At 47.3% G+C, this 22,560-nt stretch overlaps 1 pseudogene; it reads left to right on the forward strand.

Moving 5' to 3' along the window:
* The first annotated feature begins 17,382 nt into the window (after window positions 1–17,382).
* LOC142311903 (nuclear factor 7, ovary-like) lies at window positions 17,383–20,944 on the forward strand (annotated as a pseudogene).
* Window positions 20,945–22,560: the final 1,616 nt, after the last annotated feature.

The following is a 22,560-nucleotide window of genomic DNA, read 5'->3' on the forward strand; positions in this document are numbered from 1 at the left end:
TGTCTGTCTGTCTCTTTCCCTGTCTGTCTCTGACTGTCTCTGTCTCTTTCACTGTCTGTCTCAATCTCTTTCCCTGTCTGTCTGTCTATCTATCTCTTTCCCTGTCTGTCTCTTTCCTTCTCTTTCCCTCTCTTTGACTGTCTCTCTCTTTCCCTCTCTTTCCCTGTCTGTCTCTTTCCCTCTGTCTCTTTCCCTGTGTCTGTCTCTTTACCTGTCTTTGTCTGTCTCTTAACCTGTCTCTCTCTTTCCCTCTCTTTCCCTGTTTGTCTCTTTCCCTGTCAGTCTGTCTCCTCGTCTGTGTCTGTCTCTTTGTGTCTGTCTCTTACCCTGTCCATGTCTGTTTCTTACTCTGTCTGTGTCTGCCTCTTTCCCTGTCTGTGTCTGTCTCTTTCCCTGGCTGCATTGTGACACGCCAATATTCCATATAAGGGCGTGGCTGCATAGTTACATAGTTACTTAGGTTGAAAAAAGACCTAGGTCCATCTAGTTCAACCTTCCTCCACCAGTTCTACATTTAGTCACTAAGTTATTTATAACCAACAATGTTTTGTGTACTGAGGAAATCATCCAGCCCTTTTTTAAAAGCTGTTATAGTGTCTGCCATTACTACCTCTTGTGGTAGTGTATTCCACAGTCTGACCGCTCTAACTGTAAAGAACCCTTTCCTATTTAGGTTTCGGAATCGCTTTTCTTCCACTCGCAGTGAGTGCCCCCTGGTCCTTAGTACTGTCTTTGGAAGAAATAAGTCATGTGCCAGTCCTTTATATTGACCACACATGTATTTATACATATAAATGAGATCTCCTCTGAGACGTCTTTTTTCTAAGCTAAACATATCTAACTTTTTCAACCTGTCATCATATGGGAGGCCTTCCATTCCTTGTAATAGTCTAGTTGCCCGCCTTTGAACTGACTCTAACTTCTGAATGTCCTTTTTAAAATGTGGAGCCCAAAACTGGATCCCGTATTCCAGATGTGGCCTTACAAGTGATTTATAGAGGGGTAACAATACGTTGGGATCACGGGATCTAATCTCTCTTTTTATACACCCTAAAATCTTATTTGCTTTAGCAGCTGCTGCTTGACATTGAGTGCTGCTGCTCAGCTTATTTGTAATGAGAATACCCAAGTCCTTCTCCTGTTCTGTAGTCCCGAGTTTACTTCCATTTAATGTATACGCAGCTATAGGATTACTCCGTCCTAGGTGCATTACTTTACATTTATCAACATTAAATCTCATTTGCCAAGTATCTGCCCATTCTGACATCTTATCCAGATCTTTTTGTAATATTGTACTATCCAGGTCAGTTTTTAATATCCTACATAGTTTGGTGTCATCGGCAAAGACTGACACTGTACTATCAATCCCATCCACAAGGTCATTAATAAAGAGAGTAAAAAGAATCGGTCCAAGCACAGATCCCTGCGGCACCCCACTGCTGACTATAGCCCATTTAGAGAATGTACCATTTATGACTACTCTTTGTTTCCTATCTTTTAGCCAATTCCTTACCCAGTTGCATATTGTGTCCCCTAGTCCTTGCTTCTGGAGCTTTAGTATAAGGCTATTATGTGGTACAGTATCAAATGCCTTTGCAAAGTCCAAATAAATCACATCAGCTGCATTCCCAATATCCAGGTTTGAACTTACCCCCTCATAGAACCCCAACAGGTTGGTTAGACACGACTTATCTTTCATGAATCCATGCTGTTTGTCAGTTATCATATTATTTTCTGCAATATATTTTTGCATGTCATCCCTTAAAATGCCCTCAAAAACTTTGCATACTACTGATGTCAGGCTTACTGGACGGTAGTTGCCTGGATCTACCCTCTTACCCTTCTTAAATATCGGTATCACATCAGCAATCCTCCAATCCTGAGGCACCAACCCTGTTACAAGTGAGTCTAAAAAGATGAGATACAGCGGTCTGTCGATTACGGAGCTCAATTCCCTCAATATTCGTGGATGAATGCCATCTGGCCCTGGGGATTTGTCAATGTTTAATTTACTCAGACGTAGGCGTACTTCATCTTGTGTTAAATTAATTATATCGGGTGGTGGACTTTGATTTTTCACTTGTTGAATGATCCCTGGTACAGTCAGTTCCTTGGTGAACACAGATGAGAAATGCCTATTTAATATCTCAGTCTTTTGTTTGTCCTCTATAACTAACTTGTTATTATATTATATGCGTATTCTTCTGAAGTTCTGGCTGCACTGTGGCTCCCAGCTCCATTCGCTTTAATGGAGGCAGGTTTTTTGGCGAATAACTGTAAAGCGCGGGGTTAAAATTTCCCCTCGAAACATAGCCTATGACTCTCTCGCGGTCCATACGTGTGAGTGTGCAAAATTTTGTGACTGTAGCTGCGACGGTGCGGATGCCAATCCCGGACATACACACACAAACACATATTCAGCTTTATATATTATATATATATATATATATATATATATATATATATATTTATATATATATATATATAATTTATATAGCGCTGTTAATTCCACAGCACTTTACATACATTGGCAACACTGTCCCCATTGGGGCTCACAATCTAAATTCCCTATCAGTATGTTTTTTTAGAGTGTGGGAGGAAACCGGAGAACCCAGAGGAAACCCACGCAAACACGGGGAGAACATACAAACTCCTTGCAGATGTTGTCCTTGGTGGGAATTGAACCCAGGACTCCAGCACTGCAAAGCTGCAGTGCCAATCACTGAGCCACCGTGCCGCCCAGTAGCACCAAGGACAATACACCCAGTACTTACAATTGCCTTCCTGCTTCAAAGGTTCACAACCCCCCTCACAAGGCATGGAGCTCATGGATCCAACCTCTCCTTCGTGGCCAAGATAAAAGAGCTTTCTTAGGAACCAGGGACAAAATTGTAGACCTGCACAAGGCTGGGGATCGGCTACAGGACAATAGGCAAGCAGCCTGGCGAGAAGTCATCAACTGTTGGCGCAAATGTTAGAAGATGGCAGAAACACAAGGTGACTGTCCATCTTACTTGGTCTGAGGCTACCTGTAAGATTTCACTTCGTGGGGTAAAAAAGATTCTAGAAAAGGCAGGAATCACCCCAGAACTACACGGGAAGACCTGGTCAATGACCTCAAGAGATCTGGTACCATAGTCTTAAAGATTACAGTTAGAAACACACTACGCCGTCATACACGGCATGCAAGGTCCCCCTGCTCACGCCAGCACATGTCCAGGCCTGTGTGAAGTTTGCAAATGACCATCTGGATGATCCAGAGGAGGCATTGGAAAAGGTCATGTGGTCAGATGAGACCAAAATAGAACTTTTTGGTATCAACTCCACTCGCCATGTTTGGAAAAAGGTTGAGTACAATGCCAAGAACACTGTCCCAACCGTGAAGCATGGGGGTGGAAACATCATACTTTGGGGGTACTTTTCTGCAAAGGAGACAGCACCGTATTGAAGGGAAGATGGATGGGGTCATGTATTGCAAGATTTGGGCCAACAACCTCCTTCCCTCAGTAAGAGCATTGAAGATGGGTCATGGCTGCAAACTTGGTCTGGAACTACAGGAAACATCTGACCTCTGTAATTGTAAACAGAGGTTTCTAAACGAAATATTAAGTTCTGCTTTCTCTTGTAGAAAATACTTCATGCAATAAAATGCAAATTAATTATTTAAACATCATACAATGTGATTTTCTGGATATTTTTTTTATTCTGTTTGTCACAGTTGAAGTGTATCTACGATAAAAATTACAGACCTCTCCATTCATTGTAGATGGGAAAATGTGCAAAATCAGCAGTGTATCAAATATTTAAATTCCCCACTGTATCATATATGAAAAAATAAATATGAGCTTGTAATACATGCATTAAAGTATTTCCATATCTTCTATTAATACCACCATTATAGCCAACAAATCACTGAAGCTTGATTTAACATTTGGGGTATGTGCACACACGTTCAGGATATGTAGCAGAATTTTCAGCAGCAAATCGTGATGTGCTGGCAAGAAAAATGCTGCACAAAATATATACATTTTCGATGTGTTTTATAAATGTGTTTTTGTTGCAGATTTTCCCCCACTCATTAGTATGGGTGAAATCAGCAATCTCTCTTCGACACTGTGGATCACCAGGTCCTCCTCACTATGCTCAGCTCTGTTGGCCTCACAGACACCGCTCTCTCCTGGTTCTTCTCCATCCTCTCTGATCACTCCTTGACTGTATCTTTTACCAGCTCCTCATCCTCTCCTCCCCCCTTACTGTTGGGTTCCTCAGGGTTCAGTCCTTGGCTACCACCTCTTCTCACCATACCCTGACCCTATTGGATAAATCATCAGCAGATTTGGTGCTCATGGTGCTCTATGCTGATGACTCCCAATCATACACCTCTTCTGACATCATCCCCATCTTAATACAAACTACCAGTGATTGTTTTGCATCATGACTTCCCTCTTTCTAAAACTAAATCTTTCTGAAACTGAACTCCTTATGTTTTTCCCCTCTACTAACTTACCTATACCTGATATTTCCATTTCTGTGTGGTTATGTGGCACCCCTGAGGCTCGGGTCGCCACAAGGTACTGCACCTCAATTAAGGTGCGGTATCTATATCAGGTAAGGGGGGAGGGGGGGTTAAACACCAGTGTTCCACATCCACACACTACATACAGCATAGGAGCCTTCTCATAGGGTAGGATGGCTCAGGGTAGGCAGGGGGGTGGCCATCACGATACATGGGACTTCCCTGGTCACTGAAGCCAACCAGCTGGGGGTGTGGTCCACCTGGGGTAGAAATAGGCGCAATACACTCACATCAGACAGATCCGTCGGGACCAAAGTTCTGACAAGACTTCTCTGGAAAACGTGGACTTCACAGGGCCCAGGAGCTTGGAGCAGAAGCTTAGCCAGGGTACCTAACTACAGAGGGGGACACCCTAGAAATAGGACTCTCTCTCTCTCCTTCTTTCTCAAAACACCGGTGTTAGCTCCTTACCTACTTGGGATTGACCGGAGCCCATAATATAACAGCAGTGACCAGTGCGACCGGGTTGGCAGTTGAAGTTGTGAGTAAACTACACCTTGAACCCGCAGAGACTGTGTTGGCTCGTCCTTACCGGCGTCGCTGCCTAGCACTTAAGCGCCAACGGCCATTGAAACCCTCATCATCCACCCGGGGCCTGCTCCGCCTGTGGGGAGCGATACCATCCCAGCTGCCATAACACCTGCCCCGGTGAGGAACCAGGCAGTGGCGGCTACTCCCTGGCCACATACCACAGGTGGAGTCACGACAAACTCCCAAATACCCCACTTCCCCCGCAATTTACTGAACGCCTCGGGGCAATGGAACCGGGCAAGGCCACCCATGACATCGCCTGACCTGACCCGAAAAGGACTGGCAACAAGTAGGTTAACCACCTGCCCCGTGGGGCACTACAGTTACTACAGTTCGTCGTTTTGGGGTTATATTTAATTTAGATCTTTCCTTCACTCCCTATATCGAATCATTTGATCACTTGTGTCACCTACACTCCTAAAAATCCCTCAAGAATCTGACCTTTTCTTACCTTTGAATCTACATAAACTCGTACTGTTGCTTCTTGTCTGATTCGCTACAACTCTCTACTACTAAGTCTCCTTCTTACTAAACTCTCACCTCTCTAATCTCTCCTGTATGCAGCAGCCAGGGTCATATTTCTGTACAGCCTCTACAACGATGCCTCCACCCCGCATTACTCATCACACTGTTTGCCCATAAGCTACAAAGTACAATATAAGCTTATCAATATCAGCCACAAACTCTACAAAGTTCTGCACCCTCCTACATATACTCCTTCATCTCTGTCTCCCACTGACCCGTGCTCTCTATTCTGCTAATGATCCAAAACCAACATACTCTATAATCTAAACTTCAAATTCCGATCTCCAAGACTTCTCTCTTGCTGCGCCAGTTTTCTAGAATGCACTACTCTAGATAATCTGGTTAAATCCCAGTATGCACAGTTTTAAGAGTGTTCTAAAAACACATTTCTTCCTACTGACTTACCACCTCACCTCCCTAATCTAACCATTCCCTTTTCTCCCTTTCTAAACTTCCAGCAAAATCATTTCTATCATCTTCATAGCACAGTGTATCTATACTGTTAAGTAAGACCTTCAGAGCTGCAGAAGAACAAGTTTAGATCAAGGTTCAGGCCTCCCTATCAGCTACATTATTCCAAATTGGATTACATCATGCTGGAGAATGAAAACAAGACACAGCACAGCAGTGTATCTCAATATTAAGCCCTGATGATTATTAGCATTTCTATACAATTTATAGTACTGTATTCAGGGGAAAAAATAAGTAGCATGGTGTCTTCTAACCAAAAGAATAGTAGTGGTGTGCAATATAGTTAATCATAGTTAAAGAGAACCTGTCACCAGATTTGGTGACTCTAAACTGCGGCCACCACCAGTAAGCCCTTATATATGTGACACCCTGGCAAAACCAGGATGTCACAGAGCCTGCACAAATCCACCAAAATGCAGGCCATTCTCCTCTTTGTCACCAACACAGTCCCCACACAGGTATACACCAGCCAATCAGGCCCTAGTCACTCTTCCCCATTGCCAGGCAGCAGCGCTGCTACCAACTCTCACCGCAACCCACGGGTGGCGTCACTGACAAAGACTCTATTCCCTGTAAATAACCCCTTTTCACTCGTGGGCGACGGACGGCTGCGTGAGCCCCAGATCCGGCTACCACTCGAGCCACAGTAACGAACCCGGATCCGAGCGCCTCGAGCGGCCCCCCTGTCGTGGTCTGTCCCCCGCTCGCGACATCTTAGCGTCACGAACAGGATATTTACCCCATCTACTAACCTGGGTGAAGTGCGCCTTTTCCGAACTGTAAACCGTGAAATGCTCAAAATTTTTGGACTGCCACCATCTTGCCCGCCATATTTGGCGCCAAAAACCACAACCTCGCCATCTTCTTCCCCTAAAAGGGCGCAAATCTGAAGCCCTGCCCCCTGAGAACGCGGGCGGAACCCGGTGATTCCCAAAGCAGGAAGTTGCAAAGGACAGTGGGTCCCGCGAGACTGCTGTCGAAAACCAAGGGGGAAGGTGAAGGAGCGACATGTAACCAGAACTGTAAAGTGCAGGGACGCCAGAACTCTGCAGAAACCCGTTCCTGGACACCGACGCGGCAAGATGTCCCAGCAGCCTGGCAAGCAGAGTACGGAGGAGGACCCAATAACTGGGATCTCGGGCCTTGCACTCACTACCGCCTCGGCACCCGTCCCGGCCCCGAGCCAGGCCGCAACCCCGATGACATTTCATGCGGCCCCGAGCCAGGCCGCAACCCCGATGACATCTCATCCGGCCCCGAGCCAGGCCGAAACCCCAATGACGTTTCCCCCGGCCCTGAGTCCGGCCGCATCGGTAATTACATCGGCTCCGACTATCCGCCCGGTCGCTACGGAGGCGGCACCCGTCTTTAAGTCTACCTCAGCTATAGCACAAACCGCTCCCAAGCACCCTGCACCAGCTGAGGAGCAGCCGGAGTGTACCTGCAGAGAAGCGGAGCAGGCCACTGATCGGTGGGGCCCACGACAGTATGAGAGGCCGGTCGTAGCCGACGCCGAGAGCATCCAAGTGGCCCTGGCTCTTGAGCAGGAGGAGGAGCACGGGAACCGTGCCCCATGCTGGGAGGCACAGCCACAGTAAGCTACCCGAATGTTCTATTGTTTACAAGTTAAAAGTTACTAGATGACTGTTTAAAGACGACTGCACCCTTGTTGAACATCCTCATGTTCCGTGAGGAGGCCATCTGGATCCCCAGGTGGAGGGTGGCAGAAGAGTTAAAGTTAAAGGAAGGCAGCTGCACAGGAGGCTGCGCTGGCAGCGGTTGTAAAATGTTGTTCTATGCACTTGGTAGCGGAACTCGACTACCTCTTTTCCTCGGGACAGTTTTGTAACGTTAAAAGTGTTTTTTTTTTTATTTTATGATGTGCCTTCCGTCCGGGGAATGAAATGTTTTGAAATTGTTTACTTGTTACCTTTTTCAATTGCAGAAGCAGAAAAATAAACGTCAGTGACCGGACAGCCCGAGGATGGGCTGTATTCTACCAAGGGGGAGTGTGACACCCTGGCAAAAAAAAGGTTGTCACAGAGCCTGCACAAATCCACCAAAATGCAGGCCATTCTCCTCTTTGGCACCAACACAGTCCCCACACAGGTATACACCAGCCAATCAGACCCTAGTCACTCCCCCCCCCCCCAGGACAAGGGGAGGGATTGAAAAGCGCTTAGGAAGTGACAGAGCAGAGTTTAGTTTCAGTTTCAGCTGTAGTCAGTGGATAGCTGACAGGAGGGAGTTGGAGCTCCCTGGAGAGGGTGGTAGTCGGGGTTGGAGCCCCGGACCACTGGACGACTGAACTAGCCACGATGACTACGTGGAAGTGAGGGCCACAGGTGACAGAGATCCGGTCGCGGGGAACCTGAGGCCGACCGGGGCAGGGTTGTAGCCCGCCGGTGCCAAGAGAGGCGATCCGGTCCGGAGGCCGTTCAAGCGGACTAGTCCAGACAAGAGAGAGACAGACAGAAAGTGCAGAAGAAAGGGCCCCTGGCTGTATATCTGTATGTGGGACCCGAATGCAACCGCTGGAGGCTACCGGTCACTGGTAACTTGGTTTACAATACAGACTGTGTGTGGTTACTGACCCTCCAAATCATCAGCAGGTCATCCAGCACCACGACAACCGAACTGTGAGTTTCCTGCTCCCTGCAACCCCTCACCGTTCCCTGGGCCCCGGGACTACATCTCCCCTACCCGTGGAGGGGATCCCACCTTGCTACCCCGCTCCAACAGTCCCGGGCATCCCATCACTAGGCAGCGGCGGTGCTACCAACTCTCACCGCAACCCACGGGTGGCGTCACTGACAAAGACTCTATCCCTGTAAATAACCCCTTTTCACTCGTGGGCAACGGACGGCTGCGTGAGCCCCTGATCCGGCTACCACTCAAGCCACAGTAACGAACCCGGATCCGAGCGCCTTGAGCGGCCCCCCTGTCATGGTCTGTCCCCCGCCCGCGACATATACCGCATTCCAGAATGTAGTTTATAGTCACCAAATCTGGTGACAGGTTCCCTTTAATATTGAAGAGAAGAAGATTCAGTTCCTTGCTTAAGTTTCATTTTCTGAGAAAGCAGCTACATATTTGAGTTAAGTTTCGTTTTACTATGAATCAATTTTACGCAGGATGGGAGGATGAGAATAGAAAAGATACAAATGGCCTCTTTGCTTTTACAGGTATTCCCCTTTTTCTCATTCTCATTCACCATTGGGGAGGGCGGCTTCTCTAAAGTACTGTGATGGCAGAGGGGACCTTTCTCTATTTTTCACCCATTCACCCTACACCCTGAGAATTCAGAGGTACAGACCGCTCCCTTGTGGAGAAAAGCCTGTGTTTGGTTATGTTGTTTGCATTACTCCTAGTAATTGGTAATGTTTGATTAACTTATTGTTACAGTCATCTTTCAGGATCTCGTTCTGCATTCCCACCAGGAGCAATATCAGAAATGGCAGATTCATGCTCAGTTGTCCTTGATAGATGTTCGGTCTGGAATTGAGTAAATGATATTTATAAGTTTATGTGCAACAGTCAGTTCTTGCTGCATTACAACCATATAAGAGGTTAGGCTTTCATGGCTCAGCTGTAAAGACAGAGCGAAATAAAGTCCAGTCCTGGACGCAGCCAAAGAGTATGTCAAAGGTTGACAGCTGCTCTTCCCTTTGGGCATGGTCGTGATGGAGTATAGGACTGTGGCCAGACTCTGACCAAGGAAGCTTGGTTTCTGTTAAACACTTTTTACAGGTCATGTGTAGCACCCACGGGGCAAGGGGTTAAACTTGTCGCCGGGCCGGTGATGTCGGGTCTGGAGATGTCATGGGTGGCCCTACCCGGCTTCATGGCCCCGAGGTGTACAATAAAGGGGGGATGATGGAGGTTTGTCTCGTGGCGCCACCTGCGGTACGCGGCCTGGGAATTAGCCGCCACTGCTGTCGCTGTCCTCCGGGGCGGATGTTATAGCAGCAAAGATGGTTCTGCTTCCCGGGCCCCGGGGAGGATGAGGAGGGGGAATAGTGGCCGTTGGCGCCAAAGCGCAGGGCAGCAGAGACAACAATTAAAAAGCTGAGTCAGCTACTGTGGTTCCAGGTGTTTTACTCACTGTCTTTAGCTTGCCCGGGAGATACCGGTCACCGCCGTGATGGGCCCCAGTCGATCCCGGATCCGTTGGAATTCAGAACCGGTACAGTGGACAGTTGGTACTTCTTCCATGCACCTTTAGAGATGGATCCCCGTGGCCTGAAGCTTCTTTGGGAGCCCGGTTCTTGAAAAGTGTTTGCTCCCATCCCATATGCAGGTGCCATGGTGGGGCCTGACTTAGATCACGACTCCGGACCCTATGTAGCACTGTGCTCCGGGAACTGTGGTAGCCAGAGGGACAAACAATCCCCCTGTCCTGTAGATTTTGGTGATACTACGTGAAGTCTGTTCCACCCTAGGATTCTGCACCCTGCTCTGCGCCGGTCCCGAGGGAGCAATGAAGCTCTCCCCTCAGTGACTGTATTGACTTCGGCGTCCCACCAGAGCCACTTGTAAACCCGTCTGTTCCCTTCCTCTCCTGCTGGAGACCCTTAACTGTTGTGTTGCTTTTTACACCCCCTGGTGGCTGCTTCTCCCCTGATTCCCTGTCACTACTGGGTGGCAGCCCCCCATGTTTGGTGACGGTTTTAAGACCCGACCCTAGCTGGTCCCCTCTGTTTCAAATGGAAGAGAAATAGCAATCCTTTAACGGATGCATTGCACATAGACTCCCATGTTATAAAAAGGGATCCGGCAGACATAATTTTGCCAACGGATCTTAGCAGGATCCATTCTAAAGGAAGATTACAGAACATGGAAACTTAGCCTTAGGTTTTGTGCCCACGTTGCTTTTTTTATGTGCACATAAAAATGCATGTTTTGTCAGGAAAAACGTATTTTATTGCATTTGCGCGTTTTTTTCTTATGTGTTTTTTCCTGCTTCTTTTTTTTACTCTTTTTCTTTTACAACTGCAAAGGTTCAGGCGGGTTCTCCAGCTAATGTTACCCAGATCTCTCTGCTCGGAGTGGTCCCCGCGCCGCATCCAGCAGTTTAACCTCCTGAATGCCATGATCAGTGCGATCGCAGCATGCAGAAGGTAGGGAGAGGCATCTCTTACCTCTCCCTGGTGATCGGGTCCCTGTAATGCGATCACAGGGACCCGATCGCTGCCATAGTAACCCGGGGTCATCACCATAATGACCCGGGTTACTGAGCTACGGACAGCCTTACACACCATTGCTGTATTCATGGTGTGTGAAGCAAAGTGCTGCAATATAATCCTCTGTAGTGATTAAAGGTATTATTTTATTAAATTAAAGGCTTATTTTACTTATTTTCATTCATTACACTATTGGGCTACATTGGGGCAGGTAAGTAGATAGTAACTACCTACCTGCCCTGCTGTCAGCCCCTCTCCCCCCAGCTCAGAGCAGTAATGTGACTGCTCCTGCCGTGATTTTGCGGTTTCCTGTGATGTCACGACGACTGGGCATGGGCTTATGCTGCCTTGTCGACAGGCATCACAGCCGACATCATGTAGCTGCCCTGCTGGGCAGGTACATGGCGCCGGAGTCCCTGCCCCCCTCCCCACATTCCATAGTGCAGGGGTCTTGCTGCCTGTACGCTTCATGCAGCCCCTGATGCTGCTGGCGGCGTGCAGGCAGTATCCCTTTGCTGAACGCTGCCTGTGCAGGTGCCCGTGCAGTCAGTGCTCTATAGCAGATGACTGATTCCTGGGCGCTCTGCAGATGGGAGCAATGTATACAGCTACTGCAATGATCAGCCGCTAGCCAGAGGGCAACAACGGATCATTGCAGTAGCTGTATACAGAGTTTGGCTCTGCAGAGTGCCCTGAAATCTGCATCTGATATAAATCGCTGTCAGCGGCCTCTGCAGAAGGCTGTGCAGTCAGCGATTTATAACAGATGACAGATTTCCGGGAGCCGAGCTCTGTATACAGCTATTGTGCCGCCCCTGCAGCAATCGAACTGCTCGGATCCGGGGTTGCTGTGGCTCGAGGGTCTCCGGACCCGGGGGCTTGCGACCACTCAAATGTAAAGGGAGTATTTACAGGGGATAAATGTTTGTGACGCCACCTGCGCGTTGCGGTAAAGGAAGGGGAGTACTGCCGCTGCCGAAGGGAGTACCGGGGCAGATGGTGTGGGGCAGCCAGGTGTCAGTCCCTCCGCAGGTAGTGAAGGCCCCGGAGAGTGGGGATTTGGTAAACGGGTGGCTTGGCCTTGGAAAGCAGCGTGCAGGGGTCAGATTACTCACTGCAATAGTCGTGCTGGATTCGGTGGACTAAACAGACACTCACACAGATGGTAAACCAAAGTCTCTAGGCACCGCAGTCTCTACGAGGGGAGCCCGTCCAGGTCCCGCTCCACCAGTGTCACTTGGTAAGTCTGGAACCCTGCCTCCGTGCATAAATTGATTGACCATTGTGGCCCCTCGGCTTGAAGCTTTCGGGGCCCGCTACCCTTGTGTATGGCAGCTGTGCGCTTGATGGCTGGCCCTTGGGATTTCAGTGGGTTGTGTAGTTTGGAGAACCCTCTCCCCCACGTTGTGCTGATGCCTTAAATCTCTGAGCTCTTGGGGAAAGTTCATAAAGAAACTATCCTCCACAGGTGAATTATCAGGCTGCGTGAAGCTACTCCCTGATCTAGGGTCCAGTACCCCGCCGTGCTCGGTACCGGTCCGGTTACTGGACTTCTGGTGCTGACCGTTCTCCAGAACTAAGTGTGTTACACCCTCTCCAATACCCTGCAACCGGGTCTGCGACTCCTGTGGTCCCAGACCACCGTCTGCGACCCAACCTGTCGCTTCCCTGGGAGCTCCAACTCCCTAGCTCCACACTCTTTGAGGGCTAACTCGAAACCACTTGTCTCCCCTCCCACTAGTCTGCCTGACCTCTAGGTGGGTGGCTCTGCTCAAACCTGACCAACCCACTGGTGTGTCTGTACAGGTCTGGTGTGAGGTGTGGTTGGGATTTGTACTGCGTGTGTTAGTGACACTGTTGATGGGAACCTGGAACCATGGGGGGTAGGCCCTGTACCCTGGGGGACAGGATGCAGTTCCCTGTAGCACCCTGATGTAGTAAGGGGCGCTACACTTGTACCGCCCTGCACTCGGCTGCAGCCGAGCTGCTCGGATCCGGGCTCGTTGGTGGGTGGCTCGAGCGTCTCCGGACCAGGGGTCACTTCGCTCTGTAAGGGGCGCTGGCGCTACTTAGGGGGGTGGTAGGTTGGTGTACGGCCGAAGCCGTGTTTAAGTTCGTGACGCCACCCACGGGACGTGGTGAAGGTGTAGACACCACCGCTGCAGTTACGGGGCACCCGGGGGAGATGGTTATGCAGCAAGATGTTAACCCCTCCGTGGGCAGGAATGATGGCCCCGGGGCCCGTTGGGGAGAGTAGCCGGGCGGTGCAGGGCGGCGCGCTGCCGGATGGCACTGTTGTACTCAGTTATTGACACACACAAGTCTCTGGTAAACAAAGTTGATGGTGGTCGGTGCCCGCAGCCGGCTGCGTCTGGTCCCCCACCCGGTTCGGTGGTCTTGGCCTTTCTCCTGCACCGTGTTGTGAATGTGTAGACTGCCTGTGCTTCAGCAACGGGAGTTCACTCCCCGGCTTTGTGTATATTGGAGGAGCCCGTTTGCCCGCAGACGCTGGCCCGTGGGATCTCTCTGCCTGTGCGGAGGCTTTCTATCCCCCTCGGTGGGCTGTTGTCTTCAGTCGGGACTTGGGTGGGAAAGGACCTATAGTCCAGACCGTAATCAGTAGATTTGACTCGGTCCAGTGGCTTCTGGACCTCGTTCAGGGTCTGAGTACCCCGCTTGTGCTCCAGTTTCCAAGTCGGTTCCCCGGGTCGGTATCGGCGGGCCACTACCCTGTCCCGGTCCACCACGGTTCCACCGAGCCGTCTTCCCGGCTCCTGCAGGCTAGGCCACCGTCTGCCTCCTAGCCGAGGTACCAGAGCTACGACCCTGGCACCTGTCAGTTTCCGCTGCAGACCTGTCACCACAGGCCTGCTACACTTGAACTCCGACTTGAACTAACACTAGACTGAACTCAACTGTCTGTCGTCAAAACTGCACTTCCTGCCTCAGGCCCTCTGGACTCTTAGGTGGGCGTCGCCAACCGCCTGGCTCCGCCCCCTGCTGTTTCCATCAAGCTCTGAGGGAGGTAACTAGGTTTTATAGGGTTGGCTGATGTTACCTTTTTTGGGGGACAGGTGTTGTGTGGGGCACTATCTGTGACTACCTGGCTAGTCCAGGGCATCACACACTATGATCAATCAGAGGCTTGCAGCTGATCACTGGTGAAGCTGCATAGAGAGCGCGTCCTGCACCATGCCTGGAAATCAGTCCTCTGCTATAAACCGTTGACTGCACGGCCCCTGCACTAGCAGCGATCAGCAAGGAGGAGGCTGCGGCCACAAGAGGCAGGACACAGGGCACCGAGGGAACGAGGACAGGTTAGAAAAATGTGTTTGTTTTTTTTGTGTGTGAAGAATGGTAGACTAGGGGGCAATTCTACAGGAGAGAGCACTGCTAGAAGAAGAGGAGCCCAAGGGGATATTACTATAGTATGGGGACAGGGATGGGCATAGTACTATAGTATGGGGACAGGAATGGGCACAGTACTATAGAATGGGGACAGGGATGGGCACATTACTACATTATATGAGCAGTGGATGTGAGGATCACTGTTCTGTACTACCAATGAGTGGATATACAGAGCAGTGATATCTCATCTGTGACAGAACAATCACCTCACATCTACCACACATACTGTATAATGTAGTAATGGATTGGTTAGTGCTGGGCAAAATACTGACAGGGAATGAGTGTGCAGGGGGCGGGGCTGGACAGTGAGGCCGGGCGGTGTCAGCTCTGACTGTGAGGTTTGGCACAGGAAGATATCATGTTTGGTTGAGCTGCATATAAACAAAGCGTCTGCAGAGAATAAAGGGATAATTCAAGATTCAAGACTCAAGAGGACAAAAAGTTAGAAAACAAAAAAATAATGTAGTGGTGTTTTATATGACAATACAGCACAGATTAGCTTAAAACTTAGCTTAGAAACGCAAGAAATAACCGCAGAAACCATTGACATGCTGCTTCTGTTTTCAGCAACAAAATCTGCTAGAAAAAAGAAGCAGGGTGTGCACAGCAAGTCATGATTCTCACAGACTTTACTGGGATGCTTTTTCCTTGCTTTTATTGATTAAAAAAAGCAAGGAAAAACGCATGAAAAATGTAAAAAAAAACGCCACGTGGGCACATGCCCTTACTCTCTAATATCTTATTTTTATCCTTGTTTTGGGTAAAGGGTTATTTAATAAAAAAGCTGCAATACTGGATTTATGGTTTAGTGGGTTTTTTATATTTATTTACTTTTTCTACTGTGAAGAATAAATAATGTCTAAATTTTAGTATGTGGGGGAATGAGTGCCTTTTTTACCACAATATACCATCCTTCAATTGCCTCTATAATAATGTAGCGCCCCTGAAGCCATCAGAGTGCTACAAAGTTCTGCATCCCCACCAAGATGCCGGGCCTACCCCCTAGGGCCCCGAAAGACCAGTGCCGGTAACACCAAAAACCCAGGTAATTCCAGTTTTCCCCAACAATCCCCCACACAATGGTACTTAGCTAGGGTCGGACCAATGGATGGACGCCTAGAGGTGGAGCCAGACCAGTCCACTAGTTGACCAGTTGGGAGGGGCAGACTGTGGAGAGTAGTCAGAAAGAGAGTAGCAGGAGAGAAGTGAAGGTGGATGTGAGGAGACGTTCTGACTCAGGTTATCAGTAACCTGGTACCCAGGAGAGTACTTGCCGGTGGAGTACTCCCGGAACTACACACCGATGGGGTACAGGACCCTAGGACAGGAAAGAGCTGAGCTCCAAGCCGACCTGTTAACACTTGCACAGCGAGGGGACCATCAAGGACCTCGCTGACCCTAAAAATCTAAAGACTCAGTAGCAAAGGGAGAACCGGAGACAGGACCAGAGACTCTAACCCCACAGGGTTCACGCTACCGTCAGGCGGACAAAAGTAGACAAACCACCTCTACGCCACGGGGAAAACTGTGAAACCAGCCTGCCTCGGGTAACCTGTTACCACCAACCAACAGTGAGTAAAAACTAGTTGCACTATACTTCTGTGTGGACTACCTTCTTCCGACGCCCGTCACATCAACCATCCTCTGGGGCCCGGCCCTGCTTGCAGAGGGCCTACCATCCAGGCTGCAATTAACACCAGCTCCAGTAGTGACATTCTGCAGTGGCAGCTCCACATATATATAGCCGCAACACCGCAAGTGGTGTCACGTTTGAACACTAACCTAAATCCCCTGTAATACACCCCATTACAAAAAGAAACCGCAAATTCCAGCGGATCACAGGCAATAGGTAGATTAAAATATCTTGTTTATTTTCACATTAAAAATGGATAGACGGTATCCACAGATACAAAACGTCATCCAACGCGTTTCGACATAACGCAGTGTCGTAGATTCTTATTCACGGATAATCCATGAATAAGAATCTATGACACTGTGTTATGTCGAAACGCGTTGGCTAAGTTTTGTATCTCTGTAGATATTGCTGTCCATTTTTAATGTGAAAATAAAGAGGATATTTTAATCTACCTATTGTCTGTGATCCGCTGGAATTTACTGTTTCTAATCTGGATCCCTATACCTGGGATGTCCGTGCAGGATCAAGATGTCTACTCCTTTAAAGCTTTGAACTAGGAGCGGTGAGCTGAAATTGCGTTTTCTCCATTACAAAAAGGGCCCAGGGCACGGAACCGGGCAACGTCCACCCCACTGATAGTCCCAAGACATATACCGCCCGGAACCGAGTACCCCATATCCCTGGGCACAACAATAAACTGTAATTTTTTTTCTGTTCTTTATTGGATAATATCTGTCGGGGCTATGCGGACACCAAGCTTTGGGGGTTTTGCCTCCGGGCACCATCATATACATTATATGGTTGCCTATTACCTCTAATCTTGGCAGCCTTATCTAGTGATTCTGCCCACTTTTAGTATAGGATACTGCATCTGTGGTCTCCCTCACAAATAATCCTCCCTCCCTCTTTTTTTGGAGCTTTGTACTTCTCTCAATAGACTTCAGCCAAAGTACAAGAGGTTAATAGCGTAGACATTGGCTCACGTGACAGGTTTTTCTCCATTTGAAAACCTCCCTCCCCGTAGGTCTAAGTTTCGTTTCTCCTCGTCAGCCATGGCGTGCGCATTATTTGGAGACAAGCTGCTCTGTTCGATTTGTCTGAGCGCATATGAAGATCCTGTGCCGCTGCGTTGTGGACATTATTTTTGCCGTGTGTGCATCGAGATGGAACTGGAACTGGAAACCCAAGAGGGATCTGAAGATTTTACGTGTCCTGACTGCAAAGTGGAGTTGCAGGAGCATCCGCCCCAACCCGAAAATGTGACCCCGTCTAGCATTACAGAGGGATTCCTTTCTACCGGGACGGAGCAGCAGGTGTGTGCTGGATTGTTCTGTACTTACTGTATTCACGCCGTAATACCTGCTGTGAAATCCTGTCTGCATTGTGAAGCGTTATTGTGTGATAGTCACTTGAAAGTCCACAACAAGTCAGAAGAACACATGCTAACTGATCCCATCGTGTTCAAGGAAAGCAAAAGATGCCCCATCCATGATAAGGTCCTTCAATATTACTGCCCTAAGGACGCCACCTGTATCTGTCTCCTCTGTCGTCTGGCTGGGGATCATATTGGACATCCGGTGGAGCAACTAAAGGAGGCCACCAAGAAGAAAAAGAAGAAACTGCGAAATGTTCAGAAAAAAATGATTCAAAGGAAAGGAAAAATTGAGGAAAAGCTTCAAAGGTTAAAGGAACAGCAAAAAGAATCACATAAGGAAACGGCTGGAGAAATGGAAAAAGCTACTGCCTTGTTCAGAAACATCAGGAGCAAGCTGGATGACCTGGAGACGAAAGTCTTGACTCATTATGTCTCCAGACAGGACAATCATGGTTCATTCATTTCTGACTAAATCCGTAAAATGGAAAAAACAAAGGATGAAATATACAGCAAAATAAGTCACCTTGAGGTACTATGTAATATTAATAATCCATGGCCAATTTTACAGGAACCACTGTCTAGCCAAGAGGACGTTATTGTTGCCCAAGTGGAAGCCACCTTGGTGGAGAGTAAAGAGCTCCAAGCTGCAGATGGTCTGGAGTCGGTTGTGATTTCGGAGATGTTGTACAAAGGGTTTACAGATATAATGATGTATGCCAAGAAGAACATTTTTAGTCATGAAGAAACTGACTTATTTCTGGACTCAAGAACAGCCGGGATCAACTTAGAGATCTCAGATGATTTAAAAATGGCCTCCTGGTCACAGATAAAACAGATACGACCGGGACAACGGGACAATTTGGAACGTTGTCAGGTGTTAAGCACAAGCCAGTTCTCATCAGGACGACATTTCTGGGACGTGGAAACCAGTAAATCGGGGACATGGAGTTTAGGTGTTTGTTACCTCAGCATGCCCAAGTCTGGGGATGTGGCCGAAATAGGAAGCAACAACAAGTCCTGGTGTCTGTCAAAGTTCCACAATAGTAACCAGTATTCAGTGGCACACAACGACAACGAAGTCCTGATCGAGCAAAAAAATCCAAACAACAAATTCCGACTATATCTGGATTATGAAGCTGGACAACTATTCTTCTATGAACTAACTGATCCCATTAGACTTTTACACGTTGTCACCACTAAATTCAAGGAGCCCCTTCGTGCTGCCTTCTACGTCTGTAATGGTTGGGTTCGAATCGCGTAAAGGAAGGTATCACATCTTTCAGTTGTGTTAACTTGTGCTTCAAAAGGGACCTTTTAATTTAAACATAATTTTTCACCAGGTTTTTGCCACCTAATCTGAGAGCAGCATGACGTAGGGGCAGAGAACCTGATTCAGCGATGTGTCACTTACTGAGCTGCTTAGTGTAGTTTTACTAAAATCACTGTTTGGTCAGCAGTAGATTATCATCAAAGGACTACTTAGTGTGCTGCCAGGTAGTTTGGAATATTCATGAGCTCTGTCAGCAGAGAAAATAGCTCAGTAAGTGACATATCACTGCAATCAGGGTCTCTGTCTCTAGATTATGCTGCTCCTAGATGGGGAGCAAAAATCTGGTGACAGATTCCCTTTAAACTGAGTACCTCGACTGATTGTTGCTGCTCCACTGATTCTGGTACAGTTTTTCATTTTCTTCTGCGCCCCTCCATTCCAAAGTTGTGCCCTATGGAAGGAAAGATGCACATTTTCCCTTACTTAGACTGGGCATAAACCAGAGCTGCCTTGTGGGTGTGGCCATGTTTTGATTGGTCAGTGTCTTGGGAAAAAAAAGAGAAGTTCTGTGGTTTATGCCCAGTTTGTTTAAAGGAAAATTTGCATCTTTATTTCCAGGGGACATAACTTTTGAATGGAGGGACACGGAAGAAAAAGGAAAACTGTTCCAGAATCAGCGGACCTGCGTCAATTGCATTGGTTACATAGATTAAATTAAAAAATCCAAAGAAAAGTTCCCTTTAAATGCTTTCTATATGGGGTTCCAGCGCTATTTGCGATAAAAAAATGTCAGCATCTTCAAAAACTGGATGGACATCATGTCAGTGTACTCCAATGCTTGCAAAACTATTACTCCCAACGAGCTCTGTGTATATGGGGCTGAAAATAGTCTTGTCATCTACAATCCGAGGAACCTCTGAACCTGGCCAAGAAAGATCATAACAAGGTCAAAGAGAGCTTCAACATTTTCTTTTGGTACTTTAAAAAATGCTTTTCATTTGCATAAAAAACAGCTGGAAAACAAAAAAACAGCTGGAAAAATGCAATGTGTGAACATAGCCTTATGTATTTACCTGTTTGTTTGTTTTTTATGTTCATTGTGGACCGGGTTTGAGGTTTGCTGATATCTACATCCGACTCATCAATTGCAATTATATTAAAAAGACGTTAAACTAGTTGGGACAAATGTACTCCAGTTCCCCACCCTTTACTTGGAGTGATTTTATTATTTTGATGCCAATTTTGTGTCATTTTAATGGGACGTGGAGCGAACAGCACAGAATAAAAAACGTTATGGCTCCTGAAAAGGGAAGAGATGAAGCTGAAGACATTAAGCGGTTAACATGTCATTGTTTACATTATCATTTTGTATAAGATTGTAACAAAGGATCTTTTATTTTTTTTATCCCCAGAAACAGCGCCACTTATGCTCACAGGTTATGTCAGATATTACAGTTTAATTCTAAAGTAATCCCACTGCAATACAAGACTCAATCCTTGAAAAGGAAGTGGCGCTGTTTATAAAAAAGTTTCTTTCATGGGCCTCTCTGAAAGGGAAGCTGTCACCAGCATTTTACTACCTCAGTTGAGACCCTGATTCCAACGATGTGTCACTTACTGAGCTGTTTGCTGTCATTTTAATAAAATCAATGTTTTCTCTGCTGCAGATCTAGCAGTTATACAGAGCTCATGCATTTGCTGGACTAAATGGCAGCACACCAAGTAGTCCTGTAATGATAATCTGCTGATTAAATAGTGATTTTATCAAAACTACACTAAGCAGCTCAGTAAGTGACACATCACTGGAATCAGGATCTCTGCCCCACCATTATGCTGTGCTCAGATTAGGTGGCAAAAGCCTGATGACAGAGTCCCTTTAAGACATCTGATCAATAATTTGTTTGTACGTGTAGTATGTTTTTTTAATATGTAAATAGAAATGTTAAACTAAAACGCTATCAACAAGAAATCACATTGTGTGTACTTATATTAGTACTAGCTGTACTACCCGACTTCGCCCGGGTTAATAACTGTTGTTAACAAAACAGAATGTATTAACAAAAATGTATTCTGAGCACAAAAACCACAAACAAATAGATAGAAATGTAATTATTAAAAGGCAAAAACTAAGCTAATAGAAGCATTTCATAAAATATATTTCAACACCACAGATATTCCACACAGATTTAACTAAATTGGCCAAGTAATGTGCTCCGTCTGTCACTTTCCAGGTCTGTCTCTTTCCCCATCTGTCTCTTTCCCCGTCTGCCTGTCTCTGTCTGTCTCTTTTTTTTGTCTGTCTCTATCTCTCTGTTTCTTTCCCCATCTGTCTCTTTCTAGGTCTGTCACTTTCCCAGGTCTGTCTCTTTCCCCTTCTGTCTCCCTGTCTCTTTGTCTGTGTCTTTTCCTCTCTGTCTCTTTCCCTGTCTGCCTGTCTCTTTCCTTGTCTGTCTCTATTTCTCTGTCTCTTTCCCCGTCTGTCTTTATCAAGGTCTGTGTCTTTTCCCATCTTTCTTTGTCTGTCTCTCTGGCTGTCTCCTCCTTTCCTGTCTGCCTGTCTCTGTCCCTGTCTGCATGTCTGTCTGTCTCTTTCCCCATCTGTCTCTTTCCCCATCTGTCTCTTTCCCCGTCTGTCTCTTTCCCCGTCTGTCTCTTTCACCGTCTGTCTCTTTCCCCGTCTGTCTCTTTCACCGTCTGTCTCTTTCACCGTCTGTCTCTTTCCCCATCTGTCTCTTTCCCCGTCTGTCTCTTTCCCCGTCTGTCTCTTTCCCCGTCTGTCTTTCCAGGTCTGTCTCTTTCCAGGTCTGTCTCTTTCCAGGTCTGTCTCTTTCCAGGTCTCTTTCCAGGTCTGTCTCTTTCACCGTCTGTCTCTGTCTGTCTCTTTCCTTGTCTGTCTCTCTGTCTGTCTCTCTCTATCCGTCTCCCTACCGACATCTTATTACCTCACATATAAGCTTCTTATACTATGAATGTCTTTTGTTCCTATAGCAACCACTCACAGCTCCTACTAATAACCTGTAGTTCCAGGCTCCATTTACTTTAATGGACGCATGTTTTTTGGAGAGTAACTGTAAAGCGCGGGGTTAAATTTTCCTGTCAAAACATAGTCCGCGACATTCCCTGGGTCACATGAGGTGTCTGTGCAAAATTTTGTGATTGTAAATGCGACGGTGCGGATACACTTTTCGTTTCACTTTTTCCCCATTATGTAGATAGGGGCAAAATTGATTGGTAAATTGGAACGCGTGGGGTTAAAATTTCGCCTCACAACATAGCCTATGACGCTCTCGGGGTCTAGATGTGTGAGTGTGCAAAATTTTGTGGCTGTAGCTGCGACGGTGCAGATGCCAATCCTGGAGACACACACACACGCACGCACGCACGCGCACACACAGACACACACACCTCTTTATATATTAGATGTGCTGAAGGTTCTGTGTTAGTATATCGATTAAATAAAAGAGTTTGGGAAAAGTCCTTGATTCAATCAGTTTTGTTTAAGTGGGATTGCGGTTGATCACAAAGATTCGCAGAACCTTGGTTCAGCAGTTTCGTTGGTGGTGCATGGCCACCTGCAAATCTCCT

Source organism: Anomaloglossus baeobatrachus, chromosome 5, assembly GCF_048569485.1.
Source record: "Anomaloglossus baeobatrachus isolate aAnoBae1 chromosome 5, aAnoBae1.hap1, whole genome shotgun sequence".
In the NCBI taxonomy this organism is placed as follows: Eukaryota; Metazoa; Chordata; class Amphibia; order Anura; family Aromobatidae; genus Anomaloglossus; species Anomaloglossus baeobatrachus.